General features: G+C 39.9%; 1 protein-coding gene across 2 annotated transcripts in view; it reads left to right on the top strand.

Annotated features, from left to right (window-relative positions):
* Positions 1–57: 57 nt before the first annotated feature.
* The window catches only part of LOC138752811 (uncharacterized), a 49506-nt gene continuing 33560 nt past the window's right edge, over positions 58–16003 (top strand). For both annotated transcript variants that reach the window (XR_011350962.1, XM_069915449.1), the window contains exon 1: positions 58–287. The gene's annotated coding sequence lies outside the window, so the exon portion shown is untranslated. The remainder of the gene's footprint in view (positions 288–16003) is intronic.

Here is a 16003-nt window from a genome sequence, read left to right as displayed (position 1 = left end):
TATATTTACCAGTGTCATGGCAACTGTAATCAGTCATCACTTCCTGTTTACACCTCCTTCAGACAGAACAGATGCAACTAATGAGCATTTCCCTCCTCTTTCAGCCAACACCATCATCATTCAGTCCTACTTGGTATCATGGACATTCCCTGTTTATCCACCCATTGGACCTCTCCACCTGTTCTGGACTCATTTGTTCTGGACTCACTTTTATCACTTCTGATGAAGTCTCCAATTGAAACAAGTCAAGTCACCTTTATTGTTCATACCATACTCGCATGATAAAGGTGAGATAGCATTTCTCCAGGATCGTGAAGCGTATTTACATAAATAAGTTGGAATAGAAGTTAAACACATTAAAAATTTAAAATATTAAGGCGTATACAGTAACCATCCTCAGTACCATATTCACAAATGTTCTGGGGGTTCAGGAGTCTGATGGCTTGGGGGAAAAAAGCTGTTGCCCAATCTGGATGTTAGGGCCCAAGTGCTGCAGTACCTCCTAACAGATGGCAGAAGGGAGAACATTTTGCATAAGGGACGTGTGGAGCAATGTTTATGGCCTTTCAACTGCATCATGTGCTGCAGATATCCTTCATGGTAGGAAGGGGGCCCCCAATGATCTTTACCGCTGACATCTTTATCTTCTGCAGGGTCTTGCGGTCTGAGGAGGTACATCTTCCAAAACAGGTGGTGATCCAGTGCACAGGATGCTCTCGATACATCCTCAACAGAATGTAGTGAGGATAGAGGGTGGGAGATGAACTTTCCTCAGCCTTTGCAGGAAGCAGAGGCACTGCTGGCTTTCTTGCCTATTGAGCTGGTGTTTATGGACCAGGTGAGATCCTCCGCCAAGTGCACTTGACGGTCAAGACTCTTGACGGTCTCAACGGTTGAGCCATCAATGATCAGTGCAGCGTGGTCCCCCTGGGCCATCCTGAAGTCGACAACCATTCCTTTTGTTTTTTTTTAACGTTCAGTTACAGATTGTTGCCTCTGCCCCAGTCTGTTAGTGACTGCACCTCATCTCTGTACGCTGACTCATCATTCTTACTGATCAGGATCACCATGGTTGTGTCATCTGCAAACTTGATGATGTGGTTCGAGTTGTGTTTAGCTGGACAGTCATGGGTCAACAGGGGGAACAGCAGTAGCTAAATGCGCAGACCTGGGGGGAGGGTAGGGTAGGGGGGTGGGAAGGTCGTGCTCAGTGTGATGGTCTTGCAGCATTTCTCTTTCCACAAATTCTAGCTGACCTACTGAATTTTTCCAGCATTTTCTATTTTTATTTCAGATTCCCAGCCTGTGTTTTCTTTTTATTAATTTTAATTCTCTTCATGTTATATAATGCTTTGGACTTCAGCATACGAAAGACAAGGATCATGTCACATTTGCCATTTCTCCAGAAGTGTACGTTATAGCATAACAAGTATTACAACCAAAGGATGAGCATGGAACCAAAATGAACCTCAGCTTCAATGGGTTGCAAGACATTTATTTAATAACTGTGGCAATTCTGCGGGATTTTCTGCCTGTCTGTTGGTGAGACTCCAGTAACCTTTTATGAGAAGAAATAAAGGCTTTGTGTGTAAATAGCCCATTTATGTTGATTGCCTTGGGGGTATGCTTTTTTAAAAAAATGAACTGTGTATTGCTTTAATCCAGCAATTTTCCTGCAGTATTAAGCCAACTCAAATTCGAGCAATGGAGCTTGGGTGCCACCTATGGGACATTATGCTGGAAGCAAGAACTAAATTAATCTTTCAATGTCGCTTTTGGGAAAAAAGGTCAGGCAAGTTATGGTTCATGGATAAATATAAACAGAGAGTGTTGGAACTGCTCAGCAAGCATGGATGTACCAGAGAATAAAACCATTAACCTTTCAACAGAACTAGAAAGCATCAACAGAAGAGTTGTCTATTTTAACCTCATAACAGAATCACTGAACTCTTCCTCCACCCCCCCCCCCATTCCCAACCCCCCATCGATGTGATCTACCTGAATCATTGTCTGAAGAGGGCGCGCAAAATCATTGAAGATCCCTTCCGACCTGCACACAACTTTTTTCAGCTGCTTCCACTGGCAAAGAGATACAGGAATATCCGAGGCCAGCACCACCAGGCTGAGGAGCAGCTTCTTCCCACGGACAGTGAGGACACTGAACGACCAAAGGAACTGCTCACCCTAACCAACTGAGACACTCATATTTATGAAACAATATTTATTTATTTATTAGTATAAATGAATACGAGTCCTGCATAGGTACAGGTACTCCCTGATTTGAGACTTGCATCCATCTGTAGGTACCATTAATTTTTTTTAATATAAGAAAAAATATAAAATTAACAGTTTATGTTGTATTTGACAAATTATAACAGGGATACAGGGCATGCAAAAGCCAAGTGTGCATACTTACTTTGTTAGTCGGCATCCTGTGGTCCATAGGCTGGGCTCAGGCATCCTGTGGTCCATAGGCTGGGCTCGGCCATCTTAATTGCTGTGTGCACGCGCGAGTCTTGGTTGGCATATTGGAGTTTGGTTGCAGCACACGTGAGAGTTAAGAGCACGAATTCAATATCATCAGGATGCTTAACTCTCGTGCATGTGCCAACCAATCTCCAATATGCCAACCAAGACTCGTGCGTGCACACAGCAATCAAGATAGCCACACCCAGCCTATGGATCTCAGGATGTCAACTAACAAAGTATTCACATTTTGGCTCTTACATGCCCTGTATCCCTTTAATAGTTTGTCAAATACAACATTTGATTAAAAAGTTTGCTTTAAGAATTCAGTACTCAACACGCATGGGCAAATTTCTAACACATCTATTTCGAGATATGACCAATACTTTGGTCCCAATTACAGTTGTAAGTCAGGGAGTATCTGTATTGTTTATCTGCCTGTGTGTTATGTCTGGTTGTATGTCTGCATATTTTTCACTGAGGAACTGAGAATGCTGTTTCATCAGGTTGTACTTGTTCAATCAGATGACAATAAACTTCACTTGACTTGACAAATTACTTCCACCATTGAATGAGATTGAGTTGGATCTGTGACCCAACTTCATTTAATTGTCTTCATGTATATCCTTGAATGACTCTGGTTAACAAAATTCTATCAGTCTTTGGTCTTAATTTGGCAATTGCCCTGGCCTGGAATTTCTACCTCTCAGCACACTGTATGGTTCCAATAGAGATGTCAGTTTTGATGTGAAACATTGAATTTTTTTTTTACAACCATGAATACTTTGGATAGAAAGTAACTTTTTAAAATATCAAACTCAAACCCATCATTCCTTGAACTTATTCACCTGTCTCTTCAATGAGAGTTGAATATAGTAAGTGATTACATACTGTATGTGGTATTGCAGTATTAGTTGTGAACAATCATTAATGTTTTAAAAGGCTGCCAGTCCTTTTGGAGGTTGTACCATGACACAAGCTCCTCTTTGAGCTGTACGCAACTGATATCAACCCCTTCCTACTTCTGTCTAATGTGACAATTGAAGGTTATGGGGATCTGGCTCAAAGAGGTTGAGGCCTGTAGACAGCACTTCTATTGACTATCCGCACCCCGTACTCGCAAAGATGCTATTGTGCAAATGTGAGTCCCCCCCGAAGCACGCTAGTTGAAAAAGGAGACAGAGCTTGGTTGGTGGCAGATGCCATTTCCAGGGGCTCCTGTATACATTGTATTGTATTGTTGAATTGAGCAGTAAAGCATTTGTCAGAGGTTGCCGTTTTGTGTTGTCTAGTTATTCAATGCATCAACAAACATGGTGTCAAAAGTCTGAACCTGAAGCCTCAAGTGAAAGGTGAGTAACCACCACCACGTTTGGAACACATTTATGACTGCACCATAATGGCAGACAGATTCAGAAGGCAATGTGGCTGAGAATTAGCACATATTTGAACAAGAATACATTTTAATTGCGCCAGCGCATAGTGATAAGTCTGCCCGAGTCAAAGCATACATTTTACTAAATTTAGCGGGCTCTGAGGACATCAAATGGGAAAGGTCATTTGTATATGCAAATTAGGTACTTGAAGGCGGTATTGTTATCAGCCCGGCTGAGTCGAGAGAGGACCCCGAGTGTTTAAAAAGAAAGTTTTGAGAAATGTGCAATCCACAAAAGAACTTAATGATGGAAAGGAAACTAGAGAAACTAGAGGCCTGGTGAGTCAATTCAATTGTATGTCAGCGACCTAAAAAATCATGCCAAATTCCTATGACTTCGGAATGCTCTGTGATGAGTTAATTAAAGACAGGATGGTCTGCAGCATCTACAACAAAAGCATGAGAAAGGCACTGCTGCGTGTTAAAGAACTACCGTTCACAAAATCCATCTCCACATGTCTGGCTTACGAAACCATGGAAGAGAACAGCAGAAAGTTAGCCCTTCCACAGCAACAAGGCATGAGCATAGATGCACTCCAGGTAGGACCTACGAACAGACAGTAGCTGGAAGCCAGAAGAAGATGAAGGCAACCAAGCCTTGCTGCGCTCTCACCCAGGATGGAATGTGGTAACTGTGGCGGTGACCATGTGGCAAGACGAGTGATGTGCCCAGCGTTTGGCCAGCAATGCAGAGCATGCCGGAAATTGAACCATTTCAGCAGATGCTGTAGAGCCTGGTAGCAACTAACCCTGAGACCCAGATACAGAAAGATGATTAACCAGTTGGAACCTGAGTAGAGACAAACCAACTCGGATGTCGAGTATTACATTGATGGATTGATTCTGCAGATGGCAGGAGACCCAGCAAGAATCAGAGGAAAACAAATCATTTCTAACAATGAAGATCAATGGTAAAGCAATAGACATGAAAATTGACACTGGACCCAAGTGCAACGTCATGTCACGAAGAACATTCAACCTACTGACGAAATCAGAACAGGTCATTACATACTCCAAATCCACAAGTCTAGTAGCATACAGGGGCAGCAAAAGTAGAACCGACGGCACAATGCATACTAACTTTTTTCATCTCCTGCCTCTGCTGGGCCTGAGCTCAAGCAAGGACAATAGTCTTGTTTTGTTCAGCAGAGAGGTGTACCAGATAAGTCCGGCTGAAGATGATCTGACACACAGAATCTTTTCTGAGTACAGTGACCTTTTTACAAAAGAAATGTGAAAACTGCCAGTGACATACTCTATGCGGCTCAACTCAGAAGTGAGGTCCATGGTTCATCTGGCATGCCGTATCTGCATCAACCCAAGAGACCTCAATACAGCTTTAAAACGACAACACCATCCAATGCGTACCGTGGAGGAAGTTCCATGCAGATGGCCAACGCAACCGTTTTTTCAGTTTTAAGTGCAAAGAATTCCTTCTGGCAAATCAAACGATTACAAGTCATCACTGCTGTCCAATTTCAGCGCGAGTTTCAGCTGACACAGATTCCTGCGAATGCCATTTGGAATCAATTCAGCCAGCAAAGTATTTCAAAGATCAATAGAGCAAATCTTTGTGGGGTATCCCTGTGCCATCATTGCTGATGACATACTCGTAGGTGGCAAAAACTTGGAAGAACACGATGCAAATTTTAAAAAAGATACTTGACAAACCCCGGAAGGTTGATCTTAAGCTCAATCCCCATAAGTGCAGGTTTCAGCTGAACCAGGTCATTAACATGGGCCATGTTTTCACAGGAGAAGGCCTGAAGGCGGATCCTTCAAAGACTAAAGCAATGAGTGAAATGCCGATACCAACAGACATGACAATGCTACAATGTTCCTTGGGCATGGTCAACTACCTGAGCAAGTTCATGCCGAACATTAGTGATCTTACCGTCCCACTAAGGCAGTTGATGCATAAAGATGTGGTTTGGCCCTGGCAGGAGCAACAATAAAACGCATTCCACGCATTAAAAAGGCATACATTGTGCCCACCTGTTCTATCACACTACGATATATACAGACCAGTCATGCTAACCTGTGATGCATCACAGTATAATCTGGGTGCAGGATGGGAAACCAGTGGCCTACGCATCCAGGTCGCTCACCACCACGGGGACCAGATATGCTCAAATAGAGAAGGAGCTGTTGGAAGTAGTTTTCGCCTGCTCGTAATTTAACAACTACATTTATGGTAGACCAGTGACCATAGAAACAGACCACTTACCTCTGGTCACAATTCTGAAAAAGCCAATCCATGTGGCCCCTGCACGATTTCAGAGAATGATGCTCAGGCTTCAGAAATACAGTGTGACTTTAGTTTACAAGTGCTGAAAAGAAAGGCACAGTGCCGATGCGCGATCTCGTGCTCCCAGAAAATGCACAATCCAGCAAGCTGAGGAAGAGGAAGAGGACATGCTTGATATAATGACAGTAAATCACATCTCCTCCTCCTAGTTGGATGAATGGAGACAGCACATGGCTGAAGATACAACTTTGAGGCTCCTGAGCACTTTTATCAAGGGCAGGTGGCCCGACAAGCAATGCAGCCTTCCACCTGAAATGCAACCCTACTTCCCATTCCGGGACTAATTACACATCCATGATGGAATCACAATGAAAGGACTGAGGGCAGTAGTTCCGAGTTCACTGCAAAACATTTATCCCAACATCCTGCACAGAGGGCACCCAGGGGCAGAGGCAACTAAACACAGGGCTAGAGACATAGTATTTTGACCAGGGATGAGTGAGAACATAGACAGGGGGTACAAGCTTGCTTGGTGTGCAATAGCACCAGACCGCACCAACTGAAAGAGCCGCTGCAGCTTCACATGGTGCTGGGCTTCCCCTGGTCAACCATGGCGACAGACATCTTCAAATGGCATGGTCAACAGTCTTTGGTTCTTGTCGATTCATACTCTGGATGGTTTGAGATAGACCTTTTACCCAACGTCACCTCATTGCCAGTCATTATCAAGTTAAAAAGACACTTTTCAATGCATGGGATCCCCCATACTGTCGGACAATGGCATTCAGTTCACCAGTGAGAAATTCAGACACTTTGCAACAACGTGGGATTTAAACCACAGCACTAGCAGTCCAGAGTACCCACAGCTAAATGGGTTGGCTGAAAGAGGCACTCTTCAGGAGCAAGTTTAGATAAGTCAATGACAACTGTCTGCAGAAGATTTCATGAACAGAATGCAGTGGCTACACTGCAAGATACAAATCACTAGTTAGCCATAGAAACAGGCTACAGTTGGCAAAGAAGTATTTAAAAGAGTCTGTCAAATTTTGGAAAAAAGATCTTGTAGACAGAAGGCATCAAGACTAACCTTTAACAAAGAGACGGCAAGAGCAAAGTGTGGAGGCATAAAGGAGCAGCCCAAGATCCAAGGCATGCCACATTTGTCATGATTTGCATCTTGCTCTGTAGCCTCTGTATTTCTGTTCATAAAGTTTGGCTCCTGAAGAGTGTTTCTAATCTGTCAACAGGCGTTTGGGGATTTTTCTTCATGATGATGGGAATTCACTTGTCAGCAGCAGTGGAGATCTTCATTGGAATCCCAGTCCCTTTGCGATTACCGAGCTCACAGAATGATCTTCCTTCTTAATTATCCTCCAAACATTTGAGGTTTAGCTAATGTCTCTTACTGTTTTATTATGGCTTTTCAGCCTGATTATAGCTTCTTTCCGAATCATGGGTCCTCTACCGGCACCACCTACGGCTCCTAGAACGCTTCCACCAGCGTTGTCTCCGCTCCATCCTCAACATCCATTGGAGCGCTCACACCCCTAACGTCGAGGTACTCGAGATGGCAGAGGTCGACAGCATCGAGTCCACGCTGCTGAAGATCCAGCTGCGCTGGATGGGTCACGTCTCCAGAATGGAGGACCATCGCCTTCCCAAGATCGTATTATATGGCGAGCTCTCCACTGGCCACCGTGACAGAGGTGCACCAAAGAAAAGGTACAAGGACTGCCTAAAGAAATCTCTTGGTGCCTGCCACATTGACCACCGCCAGTGGGCTGATAACGCCTCAAACCGTGCATCTTGGCGCCTCACAGTTTGGCGGGCAGCAGCCTCCTTTGAAGAAGACCGCAGAGCCCACCTCACTGACAAAAGGCAAAGGAGGAAAAACCCAACACCCAACCCCAACCAACCAATTTTCCCTTGCAACCGCTGCAATCGTGTCTGCCTGTCCCGCATCGGACTGGTCAGCCACAAACGAGCCTGCAGCTGACGTGGACTTTTTACCCCCTCCATAAATCTTCGTCCGCGAAGCCAAGCCAAAGAAAAAAAAAAATAGCTTCTTTGACTTTCCTTGGCTCAACTCTGGTCCTCATGTTTAAAAATGGCAACAACAGACTCCAAAGATGATTAAAAGCAACCCTTCGTCTATAGGTGGAGATTAAATTCTTTATTAATGAAAAGGCCAATTTTTATTTTAGTAAGACAACAAATACAATTGTTCTGTGATACCAGATTGCATTCAATAGAAGATATGCTTATAATTTGGGATGCGTTGAAAGCTTATTTAACAGGAAAAATCATGGTATTCTTCAAAACTTCAAAAGGACATAGATTTATTGAAAAAGGAAATAACATCAATGGAAAGGAAATTCAAACATCATCATCTGAGAATAAATATAGAAGTTTAGTTAATAAAAAATTACAATATAATACAATGTTAATATAGAGAACAGAGAAAATTATACTACGGTCTAAGCAGAAATATAATGAATTAAAGGAACGATCACAAATCTTGGCAATTAAAAGCATAATAATCTTCTTGAACAATTAATGCAATACAACAGAATAACATATAAACCACAAAAAAATGATGTATTTAAGGAATTTTATTAAATGTTATATATATGATGAGGAGGCTATAGATGAATATTTGTCACAATTCATATTACTAAATTGAACTGAAGATAAAGATGGTTACTTAAAAAGAGGTTTATGATGCACTTAATAGTTTACAAAATAAGTTGAATTTTATTAAGAATTTAAAGATTTATTGATTCAATTATTTATTAAAGTAATAGAACAAACTTTTGAACAGCATTATCTTCGAGAAACATTTTCCACCACAATAATTAAATATGCCTAAAAAAGATAGCGATCCATTAAAACCAGCTTCATATAAACCTATATCTTTATTGAACGTTGATTATAAAATTATAGCAAAAATATTAGTTAATATGATTAATGGATATTTCCTGAATTGATAAATATGGACCAGGCGTGGTTTGTTAAAAATAGACAAACTTCAGAAAATATAGTAAGGTTATTAAGTGTAATCCATTTAATGCAAAAGAAAAAAAAATTGAGTGTTATAGTAGCTTTAGATACAGAAAAGGGTTTTGATAGGTGTGATAGTACAGATCTATCACCAATGTATATAGTGTATATAGTTAGAGTATCTAGACTGTGCTTACAGCGATTGGCTGAGAGCTAAGCAATGCCTACTGTCTGGGCCTTAAAGGGTTGTGTCCCTAGGCAGGTCGGATCATTCCGGACTGGTCGGCTACCTGTGAAGAGTTCCTGTCTTTTGCTAATAAAAGCCTTGGTTTTGATCAACAAGTCTTTGATTCTTTCGATGAGCTCTACAATAGGTTAGAATGGGACTCTTTAATTTAAGGTTTTGAGTAAATTTGGCTTTGGTGTAAACTTTATAAATTGGATTAAGGCACTATATAGAAATCTTAAAGCTAAAGTAATAACAAATGTACAGATATCTCAATCTTTTAATTTAGCCAGATCCAATAGGCAGGGATACCCTTTATCACCAGCTTTGTTTGTTTTAGCTATAGAGCCACTTGCACAAAAAATTCAAGATGACTGACAGTGGAAAGGGTTTGAAATAAATCAGACTGAACATAAAATTAGTTTATTTGCTGATGGTGTATTAAACTTGACCACAATTAACATTACCAAGACTTAATAGTCAGTTGTTAGAATATAGGAAAATCTCAGGGTATAAAATAAATTGATATAAAAGTGAAGTATGGAATTGGTACAAAGAGATTATTCACAATATCAAAAAGAAGTTCAATTTAAATGGACGGATAAGATTAAATATTTATGTATACATATTGATAATAATTTGAAAAATTTATATAAATTAAATTATAACCCAATATTTAAGAAAATAGATGAATACTTAATGAAATGGGTAAATTTGCCTAAATTTGGAAGAGTAAATTGCAATAAAATGAATATTTTTCCAAAAATTCAATATTCATTTCAAACTTTACCTATTTCTATACCTCAAAAAATTTTTCAACATTTAAATAAACAAGTTAGGAAATTTATTTGGAAAGGAAAAAATGGTAAGAAAGTCATAAAAAGAGATAACATGGAAATATGAACAATGGCGACTCCAACTTCTTAACTTTAAGAATTACTATGAGGCAGCACAATTAAGATGTTTAGTCTCCCTGTTTGTAAAATTTAAACCATCCTGGGTGGAAATTGAATTAAACAAAATAAGATAAATTATACCAGAGGAGTTTATTTATAAATGGGTGCCAAAATAACAATAGATGAAGATGGTCCAATATTAAAACATTTGCTTAATATCTGGAATAAAGCTAAGTTAGGAAATTGATGGAAATGATCTTTCATTAAAAACACCATTAATTAATCCTTTATTAATTTTTTCAAAAGATAATCTTTTTTAAAGATTTGAAACAATAAAGGAATTTCAAAATTGGGAGATTGTTATGGTAATAATAGATTGATGTATTTTGATCAAGTAAAAATCAAATATGATATTCCTCGTAACATGCTATATTGTTATTTTCAATTAAGAGCCTATTTAAGAGAGAAATTAGGATCTGATATGGTTTTTAAAAATCTTTTAAATTTGGAGAAAATTATAATTGATGGATTGACAAAAAAATTTATTTCAAGAGCATATATTTTGTTACAAGAACAAACACCTAAATTAGGTTTGTTTAATTCAAAAGAAAGATGGGAACAAGATCTAGACACAATAATAAATCAACAAGTCTGGCAAAATCTCTTTTCTTTGGCTTGGCTTCGCGGACGAAGATTTATGGAGGGGGTAAAAGTCCACGTCAGCTGCAGGCTCGTTTGTGGCTGACAAGTCCGATGCGGGACAGGCAGACACGGTTGCAGCGGCTGCAGGGGAAAATTGGTGGGTTGGGGTTGGGTGTTGGGTTTTTCCTCCTTTGCCTTTTGTCAGTGAGGTGGGCTCTGCGGTCTTCTTCAAAGGAGGTTGCTGCCCGCCAAACTGTGAGGCGCCAAGATGCACGGTTTGAGGCGATATCAGCCCACTGGCGGTGGTCAATGTGGCAGGCACCAAGAGATTTCTTTAGGCAGTCCTTGTACCTTTTCTTTGGTGCACCTCTGTCACGGTGGCCAGTGGAGAGCTCACCATATAACACGATCTTGGGAAGGCGATGGTCCTCCATTCTGGAGACGTGACCCACCCAGCGCAGCTGGATCTTCAGCAGCGTGGACTCGATGCTGTCGACCTCTGCCATCTCGAGTACTTCGACGTTAGGGATGAAAGCGCTCCAATGGATGTTGAGGATGGAGCAGAGACAACGCTGGTGGAAGCGTTCTAGGAGCCGTAGGTGATGCCGGTAGAGGACCCATGATTCGGAGCCGAACAGGAGTGTGGGTATGACAACGGCTCTGTATACGCTTAACTTTGTGAGGTTTTTCAGTTGGTTGTTTTTCCAGACTCTTTTGTGTAGTCTTCCAAAGGCGCTATTTGCCTTGGCGAGTCTGTTGTCTATCTCATTGTCGATCCTTGCATCTGATGAAATGGTGCAGCTGAGATAGGTAAACTGGTTGACCGTTTTGAGTTTTGTGTGCCCGATGGAGATGTGGTGGGCTGGTAGTCATGGTGGGGAGCTGGCTGATGGAGGACCTCAGTTTTCTTCAGGCTGATGGCTAACACTATTAATGTAAGATATAGATGACTTCATTATAATTTTTAAATCAATTGTATATCACACCTCAGAAATTGAGTAGATGGAGATCGAATTTATCAAATCAATGTTTTAGATGTAGAAAATAAATTGGAACCTTTTTCACTCTACAATGTCTTGTTTAAAGGTTAATTCTTTTTGGGTTTCTATTAGTAAGTTTTTACAATTAACTACTGGTGTGACTTTTCCATTAAATCCTCAATTATTGTTGTTAGGAAATGTTGAAGTATTATTCCTAAATTACTTTTGTCAAATTCTCAATTAAAATTCATTAGGTTGGCCTTAGTAATAGCAAGAAAATGTATTGCTGTAACATGGAAATCTGATATTACATTAACATTAGAAAGATGCCAACCAGAGATTCAAAGATGTATTCCTTTAGAAAGAATTACTTATAATTTAAGGGGTAAATTTTACTTAATTCTCCAAATTTGGAGACTGTATGCTAGAATTATGAGATTGAAATTATAATTTATATTTTAATCCTCCTGACCAGTGAAGTTTACGCTGAATGAGTAATAACTATGATATTTTCGGGATCCTTGAGTGTCATCTGATGCAATCCAATTTATTATGCAGCTATGTTATGGATTTTATAATTAATTATTGGATTAAGGGGGAGGATTTTAGGGTTTTTTTAGTTTTGTTCTTTTTTAGTTTTTTCTCTTCCTTTTATATATTCTCAGAATATATCTTTTAACACTGTAATATTGTGATTTATTATTGTTTGTTATTATCTTATACATGTTGATTTAAATAAAATATTCAAAAGAAAGATCTATTTATTGTCATGTAATAAAAAAGATGTAATAATTGCACTTGTTTTAGTCTACTGTAAGGCAGACAAAGATACACCATCAGCACAAATTGCCTGGCACTCCTTACAGACAAAGAGAAGCAAAAGGGATTTCCCCCCCCCCCACCCCAAGAATCACCAAGTGTCCATGGATTTACCTTCAGTGCTCCCACAGCCTGTGCCGCCACACAACCTGCAGTCCAGATCTTTCAACAACCTCAGCTCCAGATCCAAACCTCTGACATGATTAGGAACCCTTCAGCACCCACTCGCATCCCATTTACGATATCTGGTACCATTCCAGCCAGTCTCGAGCCAGTCACCAGCATCCTGCAGCCTACATGGGTTCCTTACCTCAAGTCACCTACAGCCACCATCTGTGTTCTTCAGCTGCTGGGCCCCTCGCTGCTCCACCACCATGGTAACTGTCCCATGGTGTCATCTCCCCTGTTTCACGGGGAGGTGGAGTGGTATCCCCATTTCTGCAGCCCTGAGTCAGTCCTCTGTTTCCAGGCGTCTATAACCACACTGGGCCACTGCCAAACAGAGCTGCCACCATCTTAGGCCCAGACTCCGCAGTCACGGGATTTTAAAATAAGCCAACCTTGACTCTTTTAATAAGTAATTTAAAGCCTGTACAGAGTCAGACTGTGAGGTTTGACCCCACAGGGAGTGCTCTATCTCTGCTCCGTGGACTCCACGGGTATGCACCAGCTGAGTCAATACCAAGATCCACCAGTGGCATCACTAGGGTTGGTGTCACCCAATGGTGTCCTCCCACCCCCTTCCCTCTCCTCCATGGACCTCCTCCCATACCAGACCTTACAGAATCCTTAGAAATGTTTTTTTATACTAATGTTACTAGTAAATCATAATTGCTGTATATCACTGAATGTAATGGCAATATTAGTGAGATAAATATCTAGCAAAATTAAAATTATATCTTTAATATGCCTAAATGTATATGCAATATATAGTTGTAAAATTATAGAATAATGTGTGATAAATATAGTTGTAAATTGCTCAAATGTAATATCTCTTAGATTATATGGAACACTAACAACAATTTTTTTTGTAAAATCTTTCTACATCGAATTACATTATTAGGAACTGAGTGGAAGCCTTTTTTTGATTTTTCTCCTTTTCTTTAATTACTACATTCTCAAAAAGGTTATTGATATGGGTTCATAAATATTAATTACCACAATATTGTAGCTAAAACACCAGAAAATTTGACAAATGCAACAAATATAAAAACACCAGCATCCACGAAAACAACAGCGCATGCTTGTTGCGTGTGTAGATGAAACCAGGTGATTTGAAGTGTCATCGTAATTGGGTAATAATGACAGCTCTGACCGGAGGACATTAGAAGGTTCAAAAAGTAAATTAGCATTGAATTTTAGCCTTGTAGGTATATTGTTACATGCAAGCTGGGCTTACAAAAAAATGTTTCTTTGTTCTTATAACTAACTACAGGGATACTTTTATTTAAAAAATAAATTTATGCTGAAATACTGCACAAAAGTTTTATAGACTGTCATTTTGGTGTCACTGCCCCCCCACCACACCGATTGTGTCACCCAGTGCAGTCCACACCCTTCACACCCCCTTAGTGATGCCAGAGGAATCCATAGATATTTATTTGGTGTTTATGCCAATGTGTATATAGTAGTTTGTAAAAAGGGCAGGAAGGCCGGATAGATATTTGCCCGGTGAATCTGCATTGAAGAAGGGTAAATGCTCTTAAATACAATCTAGACTTTAAGGCTTAAATGGGTCAGAATTTCATTGAGAGAAAACTCCTTTTATTCAATAGCATCCACTTAACATGAAAGATGGATGAATTTCTACTTCTCTGTTCAGATACAGGTTATGCTGTGATCACTGTCTCTACTTTCTCAGTCTAAGATAGTTGTCCCTTCAATATTTTGAGATTTGACTCTCAACTCTTTTCTCTTTCAAACACACAAAGATATTAAAGTAATCACATTCAAGTTCACCGTCACACATACAAAGCTGCAATGGTTGCTTTCCAAACAGATCAGTTAGACATATATGCTGCAATAGGTAAGACACAGTACTAAAGTACAGTGTTACAGTGAGAGATCATCAGTATGTCGCAAAGGCAGCATAACTTCACCATTTTGAAGTTCGTGCAGGAGTGTGATAATGGTGGAAAAGAAAGTGTCCTCGAATCTGGTGGTGAAATATCTCATTCTTTTGAATCTTTTTCTTGGAGGCAGGGGTTGAAGAGAGTGTGGCTGGGTTGGGATGACTCTTTTAATGTGTTTGTTGCTGTTCCAAGCCAATGGGAGTAACAAATGGAGCTGATGGAGATGACAAGCTATGTGTGATGGCCTGACCAATGTTCACAGCCCTTTGCTACTTCTTGCAATTCAGATTTCAGATTTATTGTCTGAATACGTACATGACCTCACATACAAGCCTGGGATTCCTTTTTTCCTGAGGGCGGAATTACCACTTGTGCAAAAATAAACTGTACACGGCATCAACATGTAAACAGATAAAGAATGTAAACAAAATGACTGCATAATACAGAGAGAACAAAGAATATCAATAAAGTGCACAAGTAAAGGTCCTTAAATGAGTCTCTGATTGACTTTGTCATTGAGGATTCTGATGGTAGAAGGGTATTCCCTTCAATGAGAAAACACCACTGACCTGCCATAAAATATATTCAGGCTTTCATCATCGCATCGGACTTGTCAGCCACAAACAAGCCTGCAGCTGTCGTGGACATTTACCCCCTCCATAAATCTTCATCTGCGAAGCCAAGCCAAAGAGAAGAAGAAATATGGTGTGAAGTTTTTGTTTTGACTTATGGTGAAGTGACTTTTAATCAGCTGCTCAGATCTTATTGGTGTATCACAAAATGCATTTATGATTTAATTCCTTCTTTCTTTTCTCTTTCTAATTTATTTTTGAAGAAGTATGTAAGGAAAAATTATACTACGTCTTAAGTTTGATAACATTGATCTGTGAAATAAGTCATTGTTCTTTAATGTGTAATGAGAGCTTATTGTCATATACAGTAGAATCCCCATTATATGGAATTCAGTCAACAGAAATCCAAACAATTGGAAAAAATAAAATCAAGGAAATAAATACTTAAATAAATAAATATAATTTTAAATGAAAGTTATAAAGTATAAAGTTGTCAAAGTAAGTGTTCTCTGCAGCAATTTACCACCCCTTGGTGAAGATGGAGCAAACATTCAACCAGTGAAGTGCTCCAGTCAAACCCGGCAACACAGTAGAATCAGAATTTATTGTCACGAACATGTCATGAAATTTGTTGTTTTGCGGCAGCG

Source organism: Narcine bancroftii, chromosome 2, assembly GCF_036971445.1.
Source record: "Narcine bancroftii isolate sNarBan1 chromosome 2, sNarBan1.hap1, whole genome shotgun sequence".
Taxonomy (NCBI): Eukaryota; Metazoa; Chordata; class Chondrichthyes; order Torpediniformes; family Narcinidae; genus Narcine; species Narcine bancroftii.
This window is presented reverse-complemented; position numbering and strand designations above follow the sequence as displayed.